Raw genomic sequence first — 25032 nt, 5'->3', positions numbered from 1 at the left:
TGGAGGCGCCGGGTATCGATCCCGGTACCTCTCACATGCTAAGCGAGCGCTCTACCATCTGAGCTACGCCCCCAGTACGCTCAAGTGTTTAATAGTGTGCGTATTGTACAGTGATATAGTTGAGTGGACCACATCCAGATGGAGTAACCCCTGATGTATTCACCATACTTTCACCAGACGCATACTGTGCGGTGCAGTGAAGTAGTTCACAATGGGACCTCACATGTGTGCCGTACCCGCTTGGGTCTTGTGCTTTCATGATCTATAACTCCGTGCACTTAAGAGTAGTGTTATTATAATACTAGTGTATTGAACGTGTCCGCCTCTGTGGCGTAGTGGTTAGTCTGATAAGCTGCCACCCCGGGAGGCTCGGATTCGATTCCCGGCTCTGCCACGTAAATTGTAAAGTTGTTTTCCGTGGTTTACCACTTCTCCTCCAGTCAAATGCTGGGGTGGTAGGTTCTAAAGGCCAAGGCAACTTCCTTCCCCCTCCCTTGCATATTCCTTCCAATCTTCCCATCACCCACAAGGCCCCTGATCAGCATAGGAAATGACGCCACCTGGGTGAGTTACTGGTCATCCTTCCCAGTTGTATCCCTGAACAAATGTCTCACGCTCCAGGACAATAACCTTGAGACGGCAGAGGTGGAATCCTTCGGTTAGTCCGAATGAAAACCTAACCCTGGAAGTTAAACCTATTATGCAAGAAAGAAAGAAAGAAAGAAAGAAAGAAAGAAAGAAAGGAATAGTTTCCCGGGACTCGACCTAATAATACTGAAGAGCTTTGCGAGAGTGAATCTGTGAGAAGATCGTGTTTGTATTTGTCCTCGATTTCTGTCTTTCTCTGCTAATCCGTTTACCCTCCAGGATTGTTTTTCCCTCGGACTCAGCGAGACATCCCACCTCTATCGCCTCAAGGGCAGTGCCTTGCAGCGTAAGACTTTGGATCGGCGTGATACAACTGGGGAGAATGACCAGTACCTCGCCCAGGTGGTCTCAGCTGCTATGCTGAACAGGGGGGATGGGAAGATTGGAAGGGATAGGCAAGGAAGAGGGAAGGAAACGGCCGTGGCCTTAAGTTAGGTACCATCCCGGCATTCGCCTGGAGGAGAAGTGGTAAACCACGGAGAACCACTTCCAGGATGGCTGAGGTGAGAATCGAACCCACCTCTACTCAGTTGACCTCCCGAGGCTGAGTGGACCCCGTTCCAGCCCTCGTACCACTTTTCAAATTTCGTGGCAGAGCCGGGAATCGAACCCGGGCCTCCGGGGGTAGCAGCTAATCACGCTAACCACTACACCACAGAGGCGGTCGACCAGTAACTCGCCCAGCCGATTTCACCTGTTATGCAGAACAGGGCGCTTGTGGGTGGATGGGAAGACCGGAAGGGATATACGAAGGAGAGGGGAGGAAGCAGCCGTCACTTTATATTAGGTACCATCCCGGCGTTTGTCGGGAGGAGAAGTGGGAAACCACAAAAAAACACTTCAAGGATGGCTGAGGTGGGAATCGAACCTCCCCACTCTACTCTGTTAACCTCCTAAGACTGAGTGGATTCCGTTCCAGCCATCGTACCACTTCTCAAATTCCGCGGAAGAGCAGGGAATCGAACCCGAGCTTCCGGGCATGGCAGCTAATCATGCAAACCACAACAACACAGAGGCGGATTGATCACAATTGCAACATCGTATTAGAAAAGAACGGTTGTCGGATGCTTTTCCTGAATGGTTTGTGTACTGTCCATGCCTCAGAGGGCCGCAGATTCTATTACCTACAGGTCAAGATGGGAATGGATGTTTGTGTTCGTCTCCCTACACAACTCTTCAACTACCTACAACACACTACAGAAATACGCAACCGTGAACATATTCCTCCAGACAGGATTGACGCCAGGAGGCTTTGGTCATAAAACTGGGGTAAATGTACACACGTGCCGACTAAAATTCGCTGGAAAAGTACCAAGGAAAAAACGTAGGGAACGGCCATAGAGATAACCGTCCTATCACCGTTACATTTAATCCTCCATGGGACCTCATGGTCTGTACGTAGGTGGCTTCACATTAGGATGGAACCGATTTAAATTTCTGAGAAATACCTCATCCCAGTAATTGTCCACGAGTTGAAATGGTAGATATTTTGTTTACAAGTGCCTGACTGAGTAACTGAGGAAGTAAATAGCTGCCTGCCTGAGATACAAAATACCGGCACCTTCGGGTCTCCAAAAATCGTAGTTAATGAAACTTTAAAGCAATAACATTATTTCTTTATTTATATGTTTCACAAGCTGCCGAGTGTTGGGTTTTCATCTGCGCTATCTAAATTCCATTGATATTATTCTGAAACTGAGACTTAGGGCCCATATGTGCGCAGAATAACACTGGCTCTTTTGTCACCACTTTTAACACACAGATGAAAGCTGGTATTGGTATTGATAATAATACTAATAATAGACCAGTAGAAACGACCTCTAGTGTAAACTTCTTCTATCATCTTATAGCCTACCTATTGAAAACTTACATCACAAGTAGTGCTTGGAAACTCAAGGTTCAAACTAATTTTGAACTGAGATGGTAAAATGGATATTGCCATCAGCATAACAGACCACATGACATCTATATTCACGGTACTAGGACGACAGCATTTCTCATTTAATCGACTGCTCCAAATATTTACATCGTTACGTTTCCCGTGTACAAACAGTTCAGTTACAATTTTGTTTGTCATATTCTTCTCCTAGAATACGTCGTTGAGATCTATTAATGCTGCTAAATTTTGGGAGCAGGATATGCGATTTTTATACAGGTTCTTTCTTTATTCATGTCAGAAGTATCGACTTTACTTACAGATATTTAACAAAAAGCAACAAGATATCTACATTCCTACTATACACATATACAAGTCTATTATACAATCACAGATAGAGCAACAATATTCGAGAGCTAGATGATGCTTGCCCAGTATTGGGCGATGTCAATAGCGTTGGGGGAGGCTGCATTCAAGTCTTTCATAGTGCACATTGAAGGACATAAAACACACTGACATAGATGTTGGATCGTCTGCTGCTCTCCGCAATCACAAAGTGATGAATCACTTGAGAAGCCCTACTTCCGCAAATTTACTTTTGTTCTGCCGACTTCCGTACGGAGTCTGTTAAGGGCTTTCCATACTGTCCACTTCTCCTGGTGTCCACATGGAAGACTTTCCTTCGGCTCTATCCAGTTGGAAAGGTGGTGGATTTTTTCTTTCCACATTGTGACTCTAGCATTCTTTGCTTTCCTCTCAAAGTTAACTGCTGTGCGGAGAAAACTTTTTCTAGATTTTAACCTCTGTGTGGCTGGGTGGTATCCATAGAGAGGATGTGCTTCTGAAGAAAATGACTGGAGCCTTTCTTTGTTAGCTGCTACCTCCCTACGAATCCCACCGGGAGCAATACCAGCTAAAAGCTGGACCTTCTCAATGGGTGTAGGTTTCAAGCATCCTGTAATGATCCTGCAGCTTTCGTTTATACAGGTGAAGAATACTGAAGTAATGATGATCGCATCTCATTTCGGCTAGACTTGGATTACGATATAAATATTTGGAGCCGTCAATATTTTCTACCCAAACACTTGCAATCTGCCGGCAACAATAGCAAAAATAATATCCATGTACACAAAAATTGCATTCAAAATACAATTCCAATTGAAACTCGCTCTGTAACCATAATTTCAATATTTTCATGATGCACTGATATCATTCCTAAGATTATGCGAAGTTTCTTAAGCACAGTCAATCTACCTGAATACTTGTAAAAATGTCAGATACTAGGCATGAGTTTTCTTCCTTGTAAGACGAATTCGCATTATCATGCTCCAGTGATGAGCAGTGTAAAAATGAACTAAGTCCTGATCTAAATGTGTATTAGTGTATTGTACCTATGTTATTTATCTATGCACTGTGTACGATGTGTGGCTCTATGCTGCGGCCTAATGTATCCAGAAACTGTATCATTTTAAACCGTAAAAATAAATCTAAACTTAATAAATAAATCAGGAAATAGAACCTACAACGGATTTCATAATAAAGGAGAGAATATCATTCTTCTATCATCTGTTGAGGTCACCTCAAGACATGTTAATACGCAGAATTTTGGAGAAACTTTGGAAACAAAAAAACAACCTGTCTGGATAAAAGAAAGAAAAGAAGATATGAAAGAATTAGACATAACACTGGAGGACTTGATAATAAATTAAACCAAGTAAATAAATTGAAGTCCGCCTCTGTGGTGTTGTGGTTAGTGTGCTTAGCTGCCAGCCACGGAGGCGCAGGTTCGATTCCCGGCTCTGCCACGAAATTTGTAAAGTGGTACGATGTCTGGAACGGGGTCCATTCAGCCTCGGGAGGTAAACTGAGTAGAGGTGGGTTCGATTGCAATATCAGCCACCTTAGGAGTTGTTTTCGGTTGTTTCGCACTTCTCATCCAGGCAAATGCCTTGATGGTACCTAAATTAGGCTACAGCCACTTCCTCCCCTCTTCCTTGCCTATCCCTTCCAATCTTCCCGTCTCTCCGCAGGGCCCCTGTTCAGCTTAGCAGGTGAGACCGCCTGGGCGAGGTACTGGTCATCCTCCCCAGTTGTATCCCACGACCCAATGTCCGAAGCTCCAGGACACTGCCCTTGAGGCGGTAGAGGTGGATTCATTCGCTGAGCCCGAGGGACAAACCGACCCTGGAGGTTAAGCAGATTAAGAAGAAGAAATAAATTGAATAATAGTAAAATTAGAAATGAAATGGCGTTTGGCTTTTATTGTCAGAAGTGTCCGAGGACATATTCGGCTCGCCAGGCGCAGGTCTTTCGAATTGACCCCCGTAGGCGACCTGCGCGTCGTGATGAGAATGAAATGATGATGAAGACGACACATAAACCCAGCCCCCGTGCCAGCGAAATTAAACAATTAAGGTTAAAGTTCCCGAACCTGCCGGGAATCGAACGCGGGACCCCTGTGACCAAAGGCCAGCACGCTAACCATTTAGCCATGGAGCCGGACAGTAAAATTATATTCCTACCAAATTGAAAAGAGAAACAAAAAGGGTAATTTCAGAAGAAGAACGACAACAAAGATCAGATAAAATGAAGAAATACAGGAAGAACAGAAAGGAAAAACCATAAAACATAATAGAAGACCGGACAGAATTTGACTTAAGTGGTCCAATGAGGCCGAAAAAGCGCAATAATAGAAAATGAATAATAAATGCATAAGAGATTATAACTCTTCTGAAAGAAGTGTCCATAATTTTAAGTTACGGTATATTATGATTCACAGCGCGTATATTAAATGTAGTTGGTTCCGGACAATGAGGTTGGCAGAGTATTATGTAACATTACCTTCCGGAAGTTTCTTTTTTAATTCTCTTACCCTCCAGCGTAGGTTGTTCCCCAGACTCAGTGAAGGATCCCAACTCTACCGCCTCGAGAGTAGTGTCCTGGAGAGTGAGAATTTTGGGTCGGATTTACAACTAGGGAAGTGGAGGATGACTTCGTCCAGGCGGCTTCAGCTCCTATACTGAATAGGGGCCTGGTGGGGGGGAGAGGGATGTGAAGATCTGAATGGGTAGACAAGGAAGCATTTTGCCTGGAAGAGAAGTAGGATGGCTGAGGTGGAAATCGAACCCCTTTACTCAGTTGACCTCCAGATACTGAGCGGACACCGTTCCAGCCCTTTATAGACTTCGTACCACTTTTCACATTTCGTGATGGAGCCGGGAATCGATCACGGGTCTTCGGGGGTGGCAGCTAATCACAGTAACCACTACACCACAGAGGCGGACTTCATTGGAAGGTGTATTAATTGCCATATTGCATAAGTGCTGATTTCAAAACGAAACAAATATCTGGAGGCGCCGGGTATCGATGCCGGTACCTCTCACATGCTAAGCGAGCGCTCTACCATCTGAGCTACGCCCCCAGTACGCTCAAGTGTTTAATAGTGTGCGTATTGTACAGTGATATAGTTGAGTGGACCACATCCAGATGGAGTAACCCCTGATGTATTCACCATACTTTCACCAGACGCATACTGTGCGGTGCAGTGAAGTAGTTCACAATGGGACCTCACATGTGTGCCGTACCCGCTTGGGTCTTGTGCTTTCATGATCTATAACTCCGTGCACTTAAGAGTAGTGTTATTATAATACTAGTGTATTGAACGTGTCCGCCTCTGTGGCGTAGTGGTTAGTCTGATAAGCTGCCACCCCGGGAGGCTCGGATTCGATTCCCGGCTCTGCCACGTAAATTGTAAAGTTGTTTTCCGTGGTTTACCACTTCTCCCCCAGTGAAATGCTGGGTTGGTAGGTACTAAAGGCCAAGGCAACTTCCTTCCCCCTTCCTTGCATATTCCTTCGAATCTTCCCGTCACCCACAAGGCCCCTGATCAGCATAGGAAATGACGCCACCTGGGTGAGTTCCTGGTCATCCATCCCAGTTGTATCCCTGAACAAATGTTTCACGCTCCAGGACAATAACCTTGAGGCGGCAGAGGTGGAATCCTTGGGTTAGTCCGAATGAAAACCTAACCCTGGAAGTTAAACCTATTATGCAAGAAAGAAAGAAAGAAAGAAAGAAAGAAAGAAAGAAAGAAAGAAAGAAAGAAAGGAAGGAATAGTATTCCGGGACTCGACCTAATAATACTGAAGAGCTTTGCGAGAGTGAATCTGTGAGAAGATCGTGTTTGTCTTTCTCTCCTAATCTGTTTACCCTCCAGGATTGTTTTTCCCTCGGACTCAGCGAGACATCCCACCTCTATCGCCTCAAGGGCAGTGCCTTGCAGCGTAAGACTTTGGGTCGGGTGGATACAACTGTGGCAGAAAACCAATAACTGGCTCAGCCGGTTTCACTTGCTATGCGGAACAGGGGGATTGTCGGGGATGGGAAGATCGGAATTGATTCGCGAAGAAGAGGGAAGGAAGCGGTCGTCGCCTTATGTTAGGTACCACCCTGGCGTTTGCCTAGAGGAGAAGTGGGGAAACCACGGAAAACCAATTCGAGGATGGCTCTACTCTGTTAACCTCCTGAGGCTGAGTGGACCCCGTTCCAGCCATCGTACCACTTCTCAAATTTCGTGGAAGAGCAGGGAATCGAACCTGAGCTTCCGGATATGGCAGCTAATCACACTAAACACTATACCATAAAGGCGGACTGTTCTCAATTGTAACATCGTAGTGGAAAAGAACGGTTGTCTGATGCTTTTCCTGAATGGTCCTATGCTTCAGAGGGTCGCAGATTCTATTACCTACAGGTCAAGATGGAACTGGTTGTTTGTGTTCGTCTTACTACACAATTCTTCAACTACGTACAACACACCGCAGAAATACCTAATGGTGAACATATTCCTCCAAACAAGATTGACGCCAGGGGGCTTCGGTCATGAAACTGGGTTAAATGTACACACGTGCCGACCCAAATTCACTAGAAAAGTACCAAGGAGAAGAATATGACGAGGGAACGGCCATAGAGATATCCATTACATTTCATTCCTCCATGGTCTGTACGCAGGTGGCTTCGTATTAGAATGGAACCGATTTAAATTTCTGAGATATACCTCATCCCAGTAATTGCTCACGAGTTGAAATGGTAGATATTTTTTAAAAGCGTCTGACTAACTCCTCAGGAAATGAAGAGCTGGCTGCCTGAGCTGATCTCCTGTGGGACAAAATACTGGCGCCTTGCCGTTTCCGAAAATCGTAAAAGTAGTTAATTGAACGTTAAAGCAATAACATTATTTCTTTATTTATGTATTTCACAAGCGGCCGAGTGCTGGGTTTTCAACTGCGCTATCTAAATTCTATTGATATTAATCTGAAACTGGAACTTATAGACTGCATGTGCGTAGAATAACACTGGCTCTTTTGTTACCACTTTTAACACACAGATGAAAGCTGGTATTGGTACTGATAATAATACTAATAATAGACCAGTAGAGACGACCTATAGTGTAAACTTCTTCTAACATCTTACACCTATTGAAAATTTATTTCCCGATTCCTGCTTTGAAACTCAAGGTTCAAACTACTTTTGAATTGAATTGGTAAAACGGATATTGCCATCAGCATAACAGACCACATGCCGTCTATATTTACAGTACTAGGAGGACGGCATTTCTCATTGAATCGACTGCTCCAAGTATTTACATCGTTAAGTTTCCCCTTTACAAACATCGCAACTTCAGTCACAATTTTGTTTGTCCTATTATTCTCCCAGAATACGTCGTTGAGATCTGTACCGGGAGGTACACCTCAACTCCGCTCATTTAAAAGAAGCGCCTTAAGGAATGCTATCTCTCTAACAAAACGTGAAACAGCTACCTACCTCATGAACTTGGTACACTGACCAGAAGATGTCACCAGTGAATTATTGAGTAATGTGTATTTTGAAGTTGCCTAAACTGACTGGACTTATTTGTTTTGTTTTGTTTTGGTTTTCGTCAAGAAGTTTAAACTTTTCTCCATAGATGTCATTACAAAAAACCGAGATAATTCACCCTGGTGCAAAGTAAAAGAATTAATGATTTACAGGAGTTTTGTGTTATTATGTTTTCTCAACTAAATTAACTTTCATTTATTTTGTTATTTCAAGGTTTGCAACACTTCTTTCTCATTCCGCCAGTTTTTGAATCTGGCCAATCAGGAATTTTCTGTATTTTTTTTTTCAACCTATCACTCATATCTTGTACCTCTTGAATGTGCCAATAGAAATGAGAAAGCGTGTCCAGACTTAGTCCAGAACCCTCTCGAGCAATCCCCTCGGATATATAAGTTGCGACCATTCAAGCTACCTTGTTTTATTGATCGTCGTCTTACTGAGTGTGTGTGTTAAGACAGGAGGCGGGGCGCCTCATTCTTCGCCAGGCAGTTCAACAGCCAAGGTGATGACCACCAGTCTTATTTTTCTGTTGCTACCTCCGCAGACTTACACGAGGGGAAGGTTCAAATTTCTAACCATGTAACAACCTGTTTTCTAAAATGTCAACTTTCTTTCGGCTAATGTAAAATTTCATAAGTCTCATATTGTAAATCGGGGATAGAGAGTGCGTTACCCTCTCGAGTTCCTTTCGATTTTATTTGAGGTGACTATGATTTTGTAGCTATTTCTTCTTTCTGTAAAGAGTTAAATTAACTTCCATTCTAGTCACCTCAGTAGCTTGGGATTAGCCTTCGCGTCATCGGGCCGAGAGCCCAATTAGGATTTTTAATTTTATAGGAGGGCAAATGTACGCCTCCATTCCATTTGTGTTCGGGCCAGTAATTTAACCTAGTCTTCTTTCCACGAGGCCCAGTAGTTTGGGTAATAGATACCCCTGTGTAAAAATTGCAAATCGTAGGTTGGGCCTCGAGAGGCCGGAAATTGTAAGATTCTGTGAAATGTCGCCTTGAGTAGGCTCTAAGAAATTGGGAGCGCAGTCTCCTTGGTTAATTTTGGAGAGCATGTAAGCTCTTTTCTGAAATTTCTCTAACATTGAGGGGTGCCTCTGGAAGGCTGAAATTTTTTTATCGGTTGGAGCAAGGTGCGGTGTCTATGTAAACGCTAATTGGCAATATTGTAAAGTTTCAAATTAGGGGCTTGAAGCCCAAATCTGTTAAATTCCGTATTCCTGGGTTTTCCAATTCTTGGAATACCTGTAACCTTGTTATTTCACTAAGTGAAAAGTTGTTAAGTTTGTTTTTGAAAAGAAATATAACCTTTATATAAAGTTTTAAGTTAATCTTTGATATCGTAGATAGACCCATTCCACCCATCACCTTCTTTCACCTCTTTCTGCTCCACGGAAACTCCGTAACAAGATCTATAAATGCTGCTAGGTTTTGGGAGCGGGATATGCGATTTTTATTCAGGTAAAGAATACTGAAGTAATGGTTTTGGTGATGATCGCACCTCATTTCGGCCAGACTTGGATTGCGATATTAATATTTGGAGCCGTGAATATTTTATTCCCAAACACTTGCAATATGCTGGCAACAATAGCAACAAAATATCCATGTAAACTAAAATGGCAATCAATATACGATTCCAATGGAAACTACTCCTTAATCATAATTTTAATATTTTTATGATGCACTGATATCATTCCTATGATTTTGCGAAGTTTTTTAAGCACACTCAATCTACCTGAATACTTGTAACAATGTAAGATACTAGGTATGAATTTTCTTCTTCGTAAGACGACTTCGCAGCATCATGCTCCAGTGATGAACAGTGTAATAGTGAAACCAGGTCCTGATCTAAATGTGTGTTAGTGTATTGTACCTATGTTATTTATCTGTGAATTATTAATGTGTGGCTCCATGCTGCGGCCGGATATATCCAGAAACTGTACCATTTTAAATCGTAAAAAAAAGTCAAGTATCTATATATATATAAAATAAGAGTTTTGTCTGTACATTGCTCAGAATTTGAAAATAATGGTATTTCTGTATCGGTCATGTCCACAGTAACAAGAAAATGCATTTTTTACTTTTCCGTAATTTCTGTCTGTCTGTCTGTCTGTCTGTATGTATGTATGTACACGCATCACGAGAAAACGGCTCAAGAGAATTTAATGGAAATCGGAATGTAAAGTCGGGTGATGAACCGCTACAATCTAGGCTACAAATTATTTTAATCACGCTGAGTGAAATGGTAGTTTAGGGGAAGGCCTGAAATTTAATTCTCAAATATTTATGTTATTAGCGGTCGTGTCTTAACGAAAATCGCTAAACAAGGATGGGAAATAAGTCGCTACAATATAGGCTATACACGCTGAGAAAAATGGTAGTTTAGGGGAAGGCCTAAAATTTATTTGTCAAATATTTAATTTATTAGTGGTCGTATCTTCACGAAAATTGGTATGAGAAGTCGGGGAATAGGTCGCTATAATCTAGGCTATCAATAATGTTATTCGCACTGAGTGAAATGGTAGTTTAGGGGAAGGACTGAAATGTAATCTATATATATAAAATAAGAGTTTTGTCTGTACATTGCTCAGAATTAGAAAATAACGGTATTTCTGTATCGGTCATGTCCACAGTAACAAGAAAATGCATTTTTTACTTTTCCGTAATTTCTGTCTGTCTGTCTGTCTGTCTGTCTGTCTGTCTGTCTGTCTGTCTGTCTGTCTGTCTGTCTGTCTGTCTGTCTGTCTGTCTGTCTGTCTGTCTGTCTGTCTGTCTGTCTGTCTGTCTGTCTGTCTGTCTGTCTGTCTGTCTGTCTGTCTGTCTGTCTGTCTGTCTGTCTGTCTGTCTGTCTGTCTGTCTGTCTGTCTGTCTGTCTGTCTGTCTGTCTGTACACGCATCTATAGAAAAGGACTGAAGAGAATTTAATGAAAATCGGCATGTAATGTCGGGTGATGAACGACTGCAATCTAGGCTACAAATTATTTTATTCACGTTGAGTGAAATGGTAGTTTAAGGGAAGGCCTGAAATGTAATTCTCAATAAATAAGTTATCTATGTTATTAGTGGTCGTAACGATAAATACTACATAACTAACATAACATAACTTTAGTTATGTCGTAAGTTCGTAGTAGTTATGTAAGAAGTTATTCAACTTCCGATCACTTATGTCTTATACATTGTTACTGTACCTCATATAATCAGAGATATTCATGAATTTAGATTTTTGTTACTAGGTCCATATCAGCGCCGAGTCACGAGAAAATGGGTAAACAGAATTTAGTGAAAATCGGTATGTAAAGTCTGAGAATAAGGAACTACGGTCTATGATATCAATAATTTTGTAAGACACCCTAATATCACAGAGTCGAAAGAAAACTAATGTGAAGGCCTGCAATATAGAAAGCTCATAAACGTTATCAACAATAACATTACATTGAATATTGTTTGTTGTGATGTACTTTTTGTCTTCTGTTTCCTCTCATCCCCGATAGATAGGATTACTGCAGCGTACCAAGGTTTTTTTAATTTGCTTGACGTCGCACCGACACAGGTAGGTCTTATTGCGGCGATGGGATAGGAAATGAACAGTGGTGTGAAGGAAGCGGCCTTGGCTTTAAGGTACAGCCTGGTGTGACTGGTGTGAAAATGGGAAACCACGGAATACCATATTTAGGGTTCCCGGCTGTGGGGTTCGAATCCACTATTTCCCTGATGCAAGCTCACAGCTGCGCGCCCCTAACCACACGGGCAACTCGCCTGGTCGTACCGACTGTAACAGCCTGCCTATATATTGGCTGAAGTAGCTGGGAAGTAAGATAACTTTCTTCTTTAGCATGCCATTCCTCTGGTTCATACATTTTCTGATATATCTGGTACGTAACACACTGGTTCATCATAGTATTCGAGCTATTCAATCCCTACTCTGAGGCACTGATTGGAATGAGTAGTGTGCATATTTAACGAAATAATGACAGAAGAGTGTTCACGGCAGTCTGCGACTTGTTTATTCCAGCTCTGGAACTTTGGACTCTTAGATCGGCACCGTAGTACTGTTCGTTGAAAGTGAGAAAGTGTGCGGTTTTTCATTTGATCGAGTATTTTATATGATAACGTTGCTTTCAATCGCTACATTCCTACTGACGTTTTTGTAATGACCTATGTTGAATTCAGTTAGCAAAACCACCAAGTCAGTCTTTCTGAGAATCCCGTAGCGAAGCACGGGTACATAAATAAATCAGAAAATATAACCTATAACGGATTTCATAAGAAAGGAGAGAGTATCATTCTTCGGTCATCTGTTGAGGACACCTCAAGACATGTTTATACGCAGAATTTTGGAGAAGCTTTGGAAACAAACGAAAAACAACCTGTCTGGATAAAGAAATAAAAGAAGATATGAAAGAATTAGATATAACACTGGAAGACTTAAAGAACAAATCAAACAAAGTAAATAAATGGGAGAATAGTAAAATTAGATTCCTACCAAAAATTGATAAGAGAGGAACAACTAAAAGGGTATTTTCAGAAGAAGAACGACAACGAAGTTCAGATAGAATGAAGAAATACTGGAAGAACAGAAAGAAAAACCATAAAATATCATAGAATACCGGACAGAATTTAACTGCAGTGGTCCAGTGCGGCCACAAAAGCGCAATAATAAAAATAAATAAATAAATACATAAATAAATAATGGATTATAACTCTTTTGAAAGAAGTGCCTACACTTTTAAGCTGTTTGTTACGGTATATTATGATTCAGAGCGCCTATATTAAATGTAGTTGGTTCCTGACAATGAGGTTGGCAGAGTATTATGCAACATTACCTTCCGGAACTTTCATTTTTAATTTGTTTACCGTCCAGGGTTGGCTTTCCCTCGGACTCAGCGAGGGATTTCACCTCTACCATCGCAAGTGAAGTGTAAAATAGGGTGGGAAGGTTGAAACGGATAGAGATGAGCAAGAGAAAAGGAAGCAGCTGTGGCCTAAAATTAGTTACCATGTTTTCTTATGCATGGATGAGAAGTGGGGAAACCACTTTGAGGATTGCTGAGTTGGGGATTGATCCCCACTTTACTCACTTGACTTCCCGAGGCTGAGTGAACACCGTTCCAGCCCTCATGCCACTTTTTATATTTAGTGGCAGAGCCGGGAATCAAACCCAGGCCCTCAGGGGTGTCAGCTGATTGTACTAACTACTACAGAATAGAGTAGACACTTTCCGGAATACTGAGAATAACGGCTGGAAACTACATCTCTCCTTACCTCCCTTGAGCGTCTCTTCAGTGACGATTAGACTGTCCATAACAGCTGATGGTTGATTTGTTCGAGATCCAACCAGCTTTTCGGCTGAAGACTCTAGCACTCAATTTCTTTCTGATGAAAGTGAATGGGTGATCAGTAATCATGATACTGGAGACCATAACATTTCCTATGATATTAGTGAACATTGTACTGCGACTTTTCCATCCCAATTGTGTCCAGACTTGGGACTGGTAGCGATAGTGGTGCTGGTTGTTCACTTAAAGGAAAGTAAAACGAATTAATAATTCCCTATTAACTCTAATTATACGAGAAAAAGGAAAAATTTCAGTTTTCTGAATTACCACGAAGGGTGAGAAAATGAAAAAAATGAAAATCGTCAAGGTCAGAAGAGAAAAAGAGTTAACCATGAGCCGTCAAATAACAAAATTGAAAGCAAGCGAGTAGTATAATAAAAATAGTATGAATGTTTGACTAGGCTCTTTGACCCATAACCGCTACCCAACAGTGTCATGTTTAAAACATTTCGGGGGACACTTGGGACTGGCTATAAGGTAATCTTACTGGTGCTTGACGTGATACTCCTATTTGTTTCATTGCCCATTCAGAAGTCTTGTTCTTTATAACTACTCGTTGTCTACGGTTAGGGAGGTAAGCGATGAAGGGCTGCAAATCATTCTCGTGCTTATTATTTTCGGAAAAATCTTACACTTAAATTTAGGATACGTTGATCGATTATTTTAACACGTTTCATTGAGTATTTTTTGTCCAATCCAAATATCTCCCTTGTAATGTATATTGCTTGCCATATTGCACGAGTTGTGTTCTAAGAAACGGAATAAAGGCTTCTGAAGGCGCCGGGCATCGATCCCGGTACTTCTCACATGCTAAGCGAGCGCTCTACCATCTGAGCTACGCCCCTAGGGCAACGCAAACCAAAGTTGATTAGGCATATAATTGAAATTTTTAGGTTCGAACACACCCAGATGGAGTAGCCTGTATCGTGCATTCCGTACTTTCACCTGACAGGATCCGTGTGGTCAAATATCACTGGGAAATCTCGTAGAGAGAGACCTCGCAAGTTCGCACGTCACTCGGATTTCGTGGTATTCAGGGTCTACAGCTACTTTTTTCTTATAGTGTGCGATAATTACGGCCAGAAGTTCGCAGGTGTAGGTTAGAATGCACGGAAATACTATCCTAACCATCCTCCTGCCCACTCTACGCTCGTGTAGGAAGAGTTGCATAGATGGATGGGGTTATAGCAGGTCGTACCCTAAAATATCTGTGTATAGTAAATAATGTTATGGATTTCTACTCCTCACTAAATACGTTTACGGTTTTTGGAGACTCCGAGGTGTGGGAACGTACTCCCGTAGGAGTTCTTATACGTGCCAGTAAATCTACCGATAGGAGCCTGGCGTATTTGAGCACCTTCAAATACCACCGGACTGAGCCAAAATCAAGCCTGCCAAGTTGGGGTCAGAAAGCCACCGATTCAATCGTCTGAGCCATGAATCCCGGAAAAATATCTACAAAATATTGTAGTAAAATCAGCGTGCGGCAAGTTGGGGTAAAACTTCAGGACAACTCTTTAGTGAAAAAAAATGCACTAGTTCGGAAACTGAATGTTATAAATCTTACCTCAGGAGAAGTAGAAGTGTTCATTGTGGAGACCCACCAAACCGCCCTGCGAAGTACCTTGCATTTATACTTGTAGTAATATATCACAAACTGATGGACATTTCCCAAAATAGGCGGCTGAAGCAATAGTGCTATTGGATGAACAATTCAGTATGATGTCCCTTCCAAAGTCAGTACAGAGATAACTGACATTACCAATTTGAAACAATAGAAACTTCTAAAGCGATTGTGATTAAGTTCACTCACACACGCGCACCTCAATGAAGTCTTACCTCTCCTGAAAAGAAATCAAAGCTGACAAAAACCTGATTGGGCCGATGACCTGCGATGTTAGACCCCTTAAAATAACAAGCATCATCATAAAGCAAAAATCTGACGAGCCCACTGCTACACTGGGGCGAAACGCTGGAAATTTCAGGATTGAAAACGGCCTAACGACTTGATGAGCTCAAAGCTTACAAGTTTCCTAAGCACTTAATTCTCACTTCGATATGCATGTATAAAGCAATAGTGATAAATTAATATACACAAGACTGAACGGAGCCTAAATCCTTATGGCGTAAGGAAAACAATGGTGAAAATCTATTTTCACCTCGCACATTGTGTTTACTTCAATAGTTGTTGCAGTCGCTCGCAGTCCAATAATAAGGTGTGCCACAACGCAAGAAAAATATCAGTTTGAATTCATGGTACGTTGTAACTTTCCTAATTTGCTCGTTAGTTGCATCAATGTCGCCTCTATGGTGAAGTGGTTAAAGTGATTAGCTGCCACCCACGGAGGCCTGGGTTCGATTCCCAGGTCTGCACAAAATTTGAAAAGTTGTACGAGGCTGCTTCCTTGCCTATCCCTTCCATACTTCACACACACACACACCCCCCCACCCCACAAGGCCCCTGTTCAGAATAGCAGGTGTGACCGCCTTGGTGAGGTACTGGTCATTCTGCCCGACTAAATGTCTCACGCTCCAGGACACTGCGCTTCAGGAGGTACAGGTTGCTTCCCTCGCCGAGTCCGAGGGAGAAACCAACCCTGAACGGTAAACGAACTAAAAAAGAAAGAAACTGCGTCAATTATTACAGCATATTGGATGAAATAATCTTTTATATGCCTGATTTTTGTGTTAAATTGTTATATGTTTCGATGTTATTTCAGAGGTTGAAGTAAAGTAAATGCTCTGATGCAGATACGAGTGACATGTTTATTGCAATTTATATCTCCTTCTTCTTCTTCTTATTTATCTGTTTACTCTGCAGGGTCGGTTTTTCCCTCGAACTCAGCGAGGGATCCCACCTCTACTGCCTCAAGGGCAGTGTCCTGGAGGTTCAAACTCTGGGTCTGGATAAAATTGAGGAGGATGACCAGTACTTCGCCCAGGTAGCCTCACCTGCTATGCTGAACAGGGGCCGTGCGGGGGGATGGGAAGATTGGAAGGGATGGACAAGGAAGAGGGAAGGAAGGGGCCGTGGCATGAAGTTAGGCACCATCCCGGCATTTTCCTGGAGGAGAAGTGGGAAACCACGAAAAACCACTTCCAGGATGGATGAGGTGGGAGTCGAACCCACCTATACTCATTTGACCTCCCGAGGCTGAGTGTACCCAATTCCAGCCCTCGTACAACTTTTCAAATTTCGTGGCAGAGCCTGGAATCGAACCCGGGCCTTCGGGGGTGGCAGCTAATCACACTAACCAATACACCACAGTGGAGGACACCTAGATTATTTACCGAAATTTTATACGGATGTTTGGTATCAGATAGAATGGCTAAAGGGATGTTCGACTCGTTGGCAGAATGGTCAGCGTACTGGTCTTCTATTCAGAGGGCCCCGAGTTTGATTCCCGGCCGGGTCGGGGATTTTAATCGCCTCTTATTAATTCTTCTGGCTTGGGGACTGGGTGTTTGTGTCCGTCCCAACACTTTCCTCTTCATATTCAGACAACATACAACACTACCAACCGCCACAGAAACACGCAATAGTGATTACATTCCTCCATATAGAGTTGGCGTCAGGAAGGGCCAAATCCACAAGTGCGACGCAGTTCGCACCTACGACCCCACAGGAGTGGGAAAAAGGTAGGAGGAGAAGAAGAAGAACAATGGCTAAAGGGGTATTTAAAGGTCCAAATATAATGGCTTTTATCTTGGAGGTATTTATTAATGCAGCATAGAGTTTTTCCCAAGCTTATTATGATGTATTACGTCACTTGATAAGCGGTAGTTCTATGCGATAGAATATTCGAAATTCAACAGCATATAAATGGAATTTCAATTGATATGACATTTCATTCTCTTCTTAATCCGTTTACCCTCCAGGTTTTTTCTTTCCTTGGACTCGGCGAGGGATCCCTCCTCTCCTGCCTCAAGGACAGTGTTATTTGCGTACGAAATAAAAGCTAATTCTCCAAGTGAAGAGCCTTGTGGTACTCCATTCAGAAGACTTATTCCTTATAACTAATTTTTGTCTGTGTTTGGAGAGGAAAGAGTCCGCCTCTGTGGTGTAGTGGTTAGCGTGATTAGCTGCCACCCCCGGAGGCCCGGGTTCGATTCCCGGCTCTGCCACGAAATTTGAAAAGTGGTACGAGGGCTGGAACGGGGTCCACTCAGCCCCGGGAGGTCAACTGAGTAGAGGTGGGTTGGATTCCCACCTCAGCCATCCTGGAAGTGGTTTTCCGTGGTTTCCCACTTCTCCTCCAGGCGAATGCCGGGATGGTACCTAACTTAAGGCCACGGCCACTTCCTTCCCTCTTCCTTGCCTATCCTTTCCAATCTTTCCATCCCTCCACAAGGCCCCTGTTCAGCATAGCAGGTGAGGCCGCCTGGGCGAGGTACTGGTCATTCTCCCCAGTTGTATCCCCCGACCAAGAGTCTGAAGCTCCAGGACACTGCCCTTGAGGCGGTAGAGGTGGGATCCCTCGCTGAGTCCGAGGGAAAAACCGAACCTGGAGGGTAAACAGATGATGATGATGATGGAGAGGAAAGAGATAAATAGAGAGTTGCAAATCAATCTTATAGGCTACAGCCGATTTCACTGTAAAATTAATATTACCTTTAAATATAGGATATGTAATTAATTATAACTCCACGCGTCATTGAATTCTTTCTAGTTCAATTCAAGCAGCTCCTCAGTAACATTTATTGCTTGGCATATTGCACAAATTCTGACTTAAAATCAGAAATAAAAGTTCTGGAGGCGCCGGGTATCGATCCCGGTACCTCTCACATGCTAAGCGAGCGCTCTACCATCTGAGCTACGCCCCCAGTACGTCCTGAGTTGTAATTGTGTGCGTATTGTAAAATATTTTAGTTTAATGGACTACATCCAGATGGAGTGTCCCCTACTGTTATTCACCACACTTTCACCAAACAAGTTCCGTGCGGTCCGTTTTAACTGGAGTTGTTCACAGTAAGACCTCTCATGAGCGAACTAGCCGTTTTTGTTTTCTGCTTACAGGATCCACAGTCCCGGGCACTTGAGGGTGAATAATAATGTCAATGTCCACCTCTATGGTGTAGTGGTTAGTGTGATTAACTCTCATCCCGGAAGGCCAGGGTGCAATTCTTGATTCTGCTACGAAATTTGAAAAGTAGTACGAGAACTGAAACGGGGTCCAGTCAGACTCGGGCGGTCAACTGAATAGAGCGGGATCCGATAGACTCCTCATCCATCCTCGAAGAGGATTTCCGTGGATTCCCACTTTCCCTCCAGTCAAATGCCGGGATGGTACCTAACTTACGGCCACGGCTGCTTCCTTCCCTCTTCCTTGTCTATCCATTCCAATCTTCCTATTCCCCACAAGGCCCCTGTTCAGCATACCAGGTGAGACCTTCTGGGCGAGGTACTGGTCCTCCTCCCCAGCAGTATCACCGACCCAAAGTCTCACTCTCCAGGATACTGCCCTTGAGGAGGTAGAGGTGTGATCCCGCGCTAAGTCGAGGGAAAAACCAACCCTGGAGGTTAAACACATTAAGAAAGAAGAAGAAGTTCGCAATAGTAGGTTAAAGAATGTACGGGAGTACTGTTCTAAGCATCCTCCTGCCCACTCTATGGTCGGGAAGGAAGAGTTGCATAGATGCATGGGGTTATAGCAGGCCGTACCCTAAAATATCTAAGAAGAATAAATAATTTTATGGATTTGTACGTCTCACTAAATACTTCTACGGTTTTCAGACACGCCTAGGTGTAGGAATGTACTGCCGTAAGAGTTCTTTTACATGCCAATAAATCTACCGACACGAGCCTGAGGTGTTGGAGCAACCTTCAAATATCACCGGACTGAGCCAGGATCGATTCTGCCAATTTGCGATCAGAAGGCCAGTGATTCATCCACCTCATCTAAGTAGCCAGGCAAAATATCTACAAAACCTTTTAGTAAAATCAGCGTGCGGGCAAGTTGGGGTAAATCTTCAGGACAGCTCCTTATTTAGGAATGCACTAGTTCGGAAACTGAATGTTATAAATCTTACCTCAGGTGAAGTAGAAGTGTCCAATGCGGAGACCCACCAACCCGCCCTATGAAGTACCTTGCATTTATAGTAAAATATCACGAATTGTTGGGCATTTTCCAAAATAGTCGGCTGAAGCAACAGTGATATTGGATGAATAATTCAGAATGGTGTCAATTCCAAATTCGCCGGGCTGAATGGCTCAGACGGTTAAGGCGCTGGCCTTCTAAACCCAACTTGGCAGGTTCGATCCTGGCTCAGTCCGGCGGTATTTGAAGGTGCTCAAATACGACAGCCCCGTGTCGGTAGATTTACTGCCACGTAAAAGAACTCCTGCGGGACTAAATTCCGGCACCTCGGCGTCTCCGAAGACCTTAAAAAGTAGTTAGTGGTACGTAAAGCAAATAACATTAATTCCAAATTCAGTACAGAGATAACTGGGATTACCAATTTGACACAAGAGAAACTAATAAACCGATTGTCATTAGTTCACACACACACACACACACAAAACCTAACTGAAGTCTTGCCTCTCCTGAAAACAAACCAAGGCTGACAAGTTTCCTAGCCCCTTAATCCTTGCTTTGATAAGCATGTATAAAGCAATAGAGATAAATTAATGTACACAAGTCTAAACGGAGCCTAACTCCTTGTGTATTTTAGGTATGTGTGTTTTCAGTAATTTCTACCTGTGTGTGTCTGTTCAATCCTCAGCCCTGATGCCGGCTGTATCCTCTACAGCTCTGCCATCAGCTGTTGTAGATGGACAAGGCACCACGGAAGAGGCGTACTAGGGAAATGAGGAGTGAGGTAGCTTCCCGTTGCTTTCCTCACCGAGCCAGAAGTTGCTATTACATATCAGTCTGTCAAGCCCACTGAAATGCATGCATTAACCAACCCTATGAGAAATATTTTCACACCATTCATAGCAGGGACTGTCTGCATAACTAATGTCACTAATTTAATTTCGTGTGGCTATTTCTAGCCGAGTGCAGCCCTTGTAAGGCAGACCCTCCGGTGAGGGTGGGCGGCATCTGCCATTTGTAGGTAACTGTGTGTTATTGTGGTGGAGAATAGTGTTATGTGTGGTGTGTGAGTTGCAGGGATGTTGGGGACAGCACAAACACCCAGCCCCCGGACCATTGGAATTAACCAATTAAGGTTAAAATCCCCGACCCGGCCGGGAATCGAACCCGGGACCCTCTGAACCGAAGGCCAGTACGCTGACCATTCAGCCAACGAGTCGGACTCTAATGTCACTACTAACATCGCTCATACCTCAGTCAATTTCATACTGTCAAAACCAAGGATAATACAGAGGCAGATCAATGACAGTAACAAAATTGCTCTAACCTACACCAGAAGACATGGTGCACTGTAAACACTACGTCCTGCCAGCAAAGGCATACATTTGTTTAAATTAATTTGCATTCTTGCCCCCTATCCTAATTCGTTATTTGACATAATTAATGCCTTCGAGTAAAACCGAGTATACAGAATCTACTATTTCACAAAAAAATTAAGAGGAGAACAGATCAACAATTTACAACAGATTTTACGTAATTATTTCACGAAATATTTGACCGTATTCTTAGTATTGTGTTTTTGGAAAACAATGGTGAAATCTACCTTCACCTCGCAAATCATGTTTACGTCAATAAACACTCACAGTCCAAATATAAGGTGTGCCAGAACGTAAGGAAAATATCAATCTGAAGTAGGAATTCATGATCCGTTGAATCTTTTTAATTTGTTCGCTAGTTGCATCAATGCCGCCTATGTGGTGAAGTGGTTAGTGTGATTAGCTGCCACCCATGGAGGCCTGGGTTCGATTCCCAGGTCTGCCACAAAATTTTAAATGTGGTACGAGGGCTGGGATCGGGCCACTCAGCCTCGGGAGTAGAGGGCGTTTCCAATCCCACCTCAGCCATCCTCGAAGTGGTTTCTCACTTCTTCTCCAGGCAAATGCCAGGATGTTAATTAACTTTAGGCCACGGCTGCTTCCTATCCTCTTCCTTGCCTATCCCTTCCATATTTCAGCCCCCCCCCTCCCCCAGCCCCAAAGGGCCCCTGTTAAGAACAGCATGTGAGACCGCCTGGGTTAGGCACTGGTCATTCTCCCCGACTGAATATCTCACGCTTAAGGACACTGCTCTTGGGGCGGTAAAAGTGAGATCCCTCGCTGAGTCCGAGGGAGAAACCAACCCTGAACGGTAAACGAACGAAGAAAGGAAGATATTGCATCAATTATTACAGCATCACAGTAATAAGATATTGGAAGAAGGAATGCTTTTATAAGCCTGATTGTAGTACTAAATTGTTATATGTTTCGATGTTATTTCAGAGGACGAAGTAAAGCATATGCTCCGGTGCAGATGCGAGTGACATGTTCATCGCTATTTTGATTCTTTTGTAATGACACCTAGATTATTTACCGAATTCATAATCGGATGTTTGGTTCGTTCGTAATCTGTTTAGCCTCCAGGGTCGGATTTTCCCTCGAACTCAGCGAGGGATCCCACCTCTACTGCCTCAAGGGCAGTGTCCTGGAGATTCAGACTCTGGGTCGGGATAAAACTGAGGAGGATGACCAGCACCTCGCCCAGGCAGCCTCACCTGCTATGCTGAACAGGGGCCTTGCGGGGGGATGGGAAGATTGGAAGGAATAGACAAGGAAGAGGGAAGGAAGCGGCCGTGGCCTCAAGTTAGGTACAAGGGTATCATCCTGGCATTTGCCTGGAGGAGAAGTGGGAAACAACTGAAAACCACTTCTAGGATGGCTGAGGAGGGAATCGAACCCCCTCTATTTAATTGACCTCCTGAGGCTGAGTGGACCTCGTACCACTTTTCGAATTTCTTGGCAGAACAGGGAATCGAACCCGGGCCTCTGGGGGTGGCAGCTAATCACACTAACCACTACACCACAGAGGCGGACCGGATGTTTGGTACCAGATATAATGGCTGAAGGGATATCTAAAGGTTCAGCCATGTTTATTACCTTCGATTGTCCAAATATAATGGCTTATTTCTTGGAGGGATATATTAATGCAGCATAGAGATTTTCTCAAACTACTACTACTACTACTTCTTCTTCTTCTTCTTCTTCTTCCTAATCTGCTTACCCCTCAGGGTTGGTTTTTCCCTCGGACTCAGCGAGTGATCCCACCTCTTCCACTTCAAGGGCAGTGTCCTGCTGCGTGAGACATTGGGTCGGAGGATACAACTGGGGAGAACGACAAGTACCTCGCCGAGGCGGCCTCACCTGCTATGCTGAACAGGGGCCTTGCGGGGGATGGGAAGATTTGAAGGGAGAGACAAGGAAGAGGGAAGGAAGCGGCCGTGGCCTTAAGTTAGCTACCATCCCGGCATATGCCTGGACGAGAAGTGGGAAACCAATGAAAACCACTTCCAGGATGGTTGAGGTTGGAATTGAACACACATCTACTCAGTTGACCTCCCGAGGCTGAGTGGACCCCGTTTCAGCCCTTGTTCCACTTTTCAAATATCGTGACAGAGCCGGGAATCGAACCCAGTCCTCCGGGAGTAGCAGCTAATCACACTAACCACTACACCACAGAAGCGGACCTCAAGCTTATTATGATGTATTTTGTCAGTTGCTAAGCGAATATCTATCAGTTCTACGTGATATAATATTTGAAATTCATCAGCATATGAATGGAAATTGAAATATTTCAATTAACATGGCATTTCATTTATGTCTTTTCTCTTTTTAATCCGTTTAACCTGCAAGTAGTTTTTTTCATCGGACTCAGAGAGGGATCCCAACTCTATCGCCTCAAGGACAGTGTTAATTGCGTACAAAACAGAAGCCTTTTTTGCTAGGGGCTTTACGTCGCACCGACACAGATAGGTCTTATGGCGACGATGGGCCAGGAAAGGGCTAGGAGTGGAAAGGAAGCGGCCGTGGCCTTAATTTGGGAACAGCCTTTGCCTGGTGTGAAAATGGGAAACCACGGAAAACCATTTTAAGGGCTGCCGATAGTGGGATTCGAACCTACTATCTCCCGGATGCAAGCTCACAGCCGCGCGCCTCTACGCGCACGGCCAACTCGCCCGGTTAAGAAAAAAAAAAGAAGCTAATGATACAAGTAAAGAGCCTTGAATTACTCCATTCAGAAGTTTTGTTCTTTATAACCAGTTTTTGTTTGCGGTTAGAGAGAAAGGAGACAAATAAATAGTTGCAAAGCATTCTTATTCAGACGATTTTACGGGAAAATTAATATAGCCTTTATGCATCATCATCATCTGTTTACCCTCCAGGTTCGGTTTTTCCCTCGGACTCAGCGAGGGATACCACCTCTACTGCCTCAAGGGCAGTATCCTGGAGCTTCAGACTCTTGGTCGGGGGATACAACTGGGGAGAATGACCCGTACCTCGCCCAAGCGGCCTCACCTGCTATGCTGAACAGGTGCCTTGCGGGGGATGGGGAAGATTGGAAGGGATAGACAAAAAAGAGGGAAGGAAGCGGCCGTGGCCTTAAGTTAGGTACCATCCCGGCATTTGCCTGGAGGAGAAGTGGGAAACCACGGAAAACCACTTCCAGGATGACTGAGGTGGGAATCGAACCCACCTCTACTCAGTTGACCTCCCGAGGCTGAGTGGACCCCGTTCCAGCCCTCGTACCACTTTTCAAATTTCGTGGCAGAGCCGGGAATCGAACCCGGACCTCCGGGGGTGGCAGCTAATCACGCTAACCACTACACCACAGAGGGGGGCGCCTTTATACATACGATATGTAATTGACTACAGCTCCTCGTGTCACTGAATTTTTTTCTGGTCCAATCCAAGCAGCTCTCTAGTAACATGTATTGCTTGGAATATTGCACCAATTGTGATTTTAAAATCGAAATAAAAGTTCTGGAGGCGCCGGGTATCGATCCCGGTACCTCTCACATGCTAAGCGAGCGCTCTACCATCTGAGCTACGCTCCCAGTACGTCCTGAGCTGTAATTGTGTGCGTATTCTAAAATATTTTAGTTTAATGGACTACATCCAGATGGAGTGTCCCCTACTGTTATTCACCACACTTTCACCAGACAAGTTCCGTGCGGTCCGTTTTAACTGGAGTTGTTCACAGTAAGACCTCTCATGAGCGAACTAGCCGTTTGCGTTTTCTGCTTTCAGGATCCACAGTCCCGGGCACTTGAGGGTGAATAATAATGTCAATGTCCGCCTCTATGGTGTAGTGGTTAGTGTGATTAACTCTCATCGCGGAAGGCCAGGGAGCAATTCTTGATTCTGCTACGAAATTTGAAAATT

General features: G+C 43.7%; 3 non-coding genes across 3 annotated transcripts; all 3 read right to left on the bottom strand.

Annotated features, from left to right (window-relative positions):
• Nucleotides 1–73, bottom strand: TRNAA-AGC (transfer RNA alanine (anticodon AGC)). Its single transcript has one exon. It is a non-coding gene; the product is annotated as a tRNA-Ala (tRNA).
• An 18420-nt stretch (nt 74–18493) lies between these two features.
• On the bottom strand, nt 18494–18566 carry TRNAA-AGC (transfer RNA alanine (anticodon AGC)). The gene has a single exon. It is a non-coding gene; the product is annotated as a tRNA-Ala (tRNA).
• Nucleotides 18567–24631: 6065 nt separating this feature from the next.
• On the bottom strand, nt 24632–24704 carry TRNAA-AGC (transfer RNA alanine (anticodon AGC)). Its single transcript has one exon. It is a non-coding gene; the product is annotated as a tRNA-Ala (tRNA).
• Between the last annotated feature and the right edge of the window lie 328 nt (nt 24705–25032).

Source organism: Anabrus simplex, chromosome 4 (assembly GCF_040414725.1).
Source record: "Anabrus simplex isolate iqAnaSimp1 chromosome 4, ASM4041472v1, whole genome shotgun sequence".
Classification (NCBI taxonomy): domain Eukaryota; kingdom Metazoa; phylum Arthropoda; class Insecta; order Orthoptera; family Tettigoniidae; genus Anabrus; species Anabrus simplex.
Note: the sequence above shows the minus strand (reverse complement) of the source record. Positions and strands in the feature narration are given on the sequence as shown.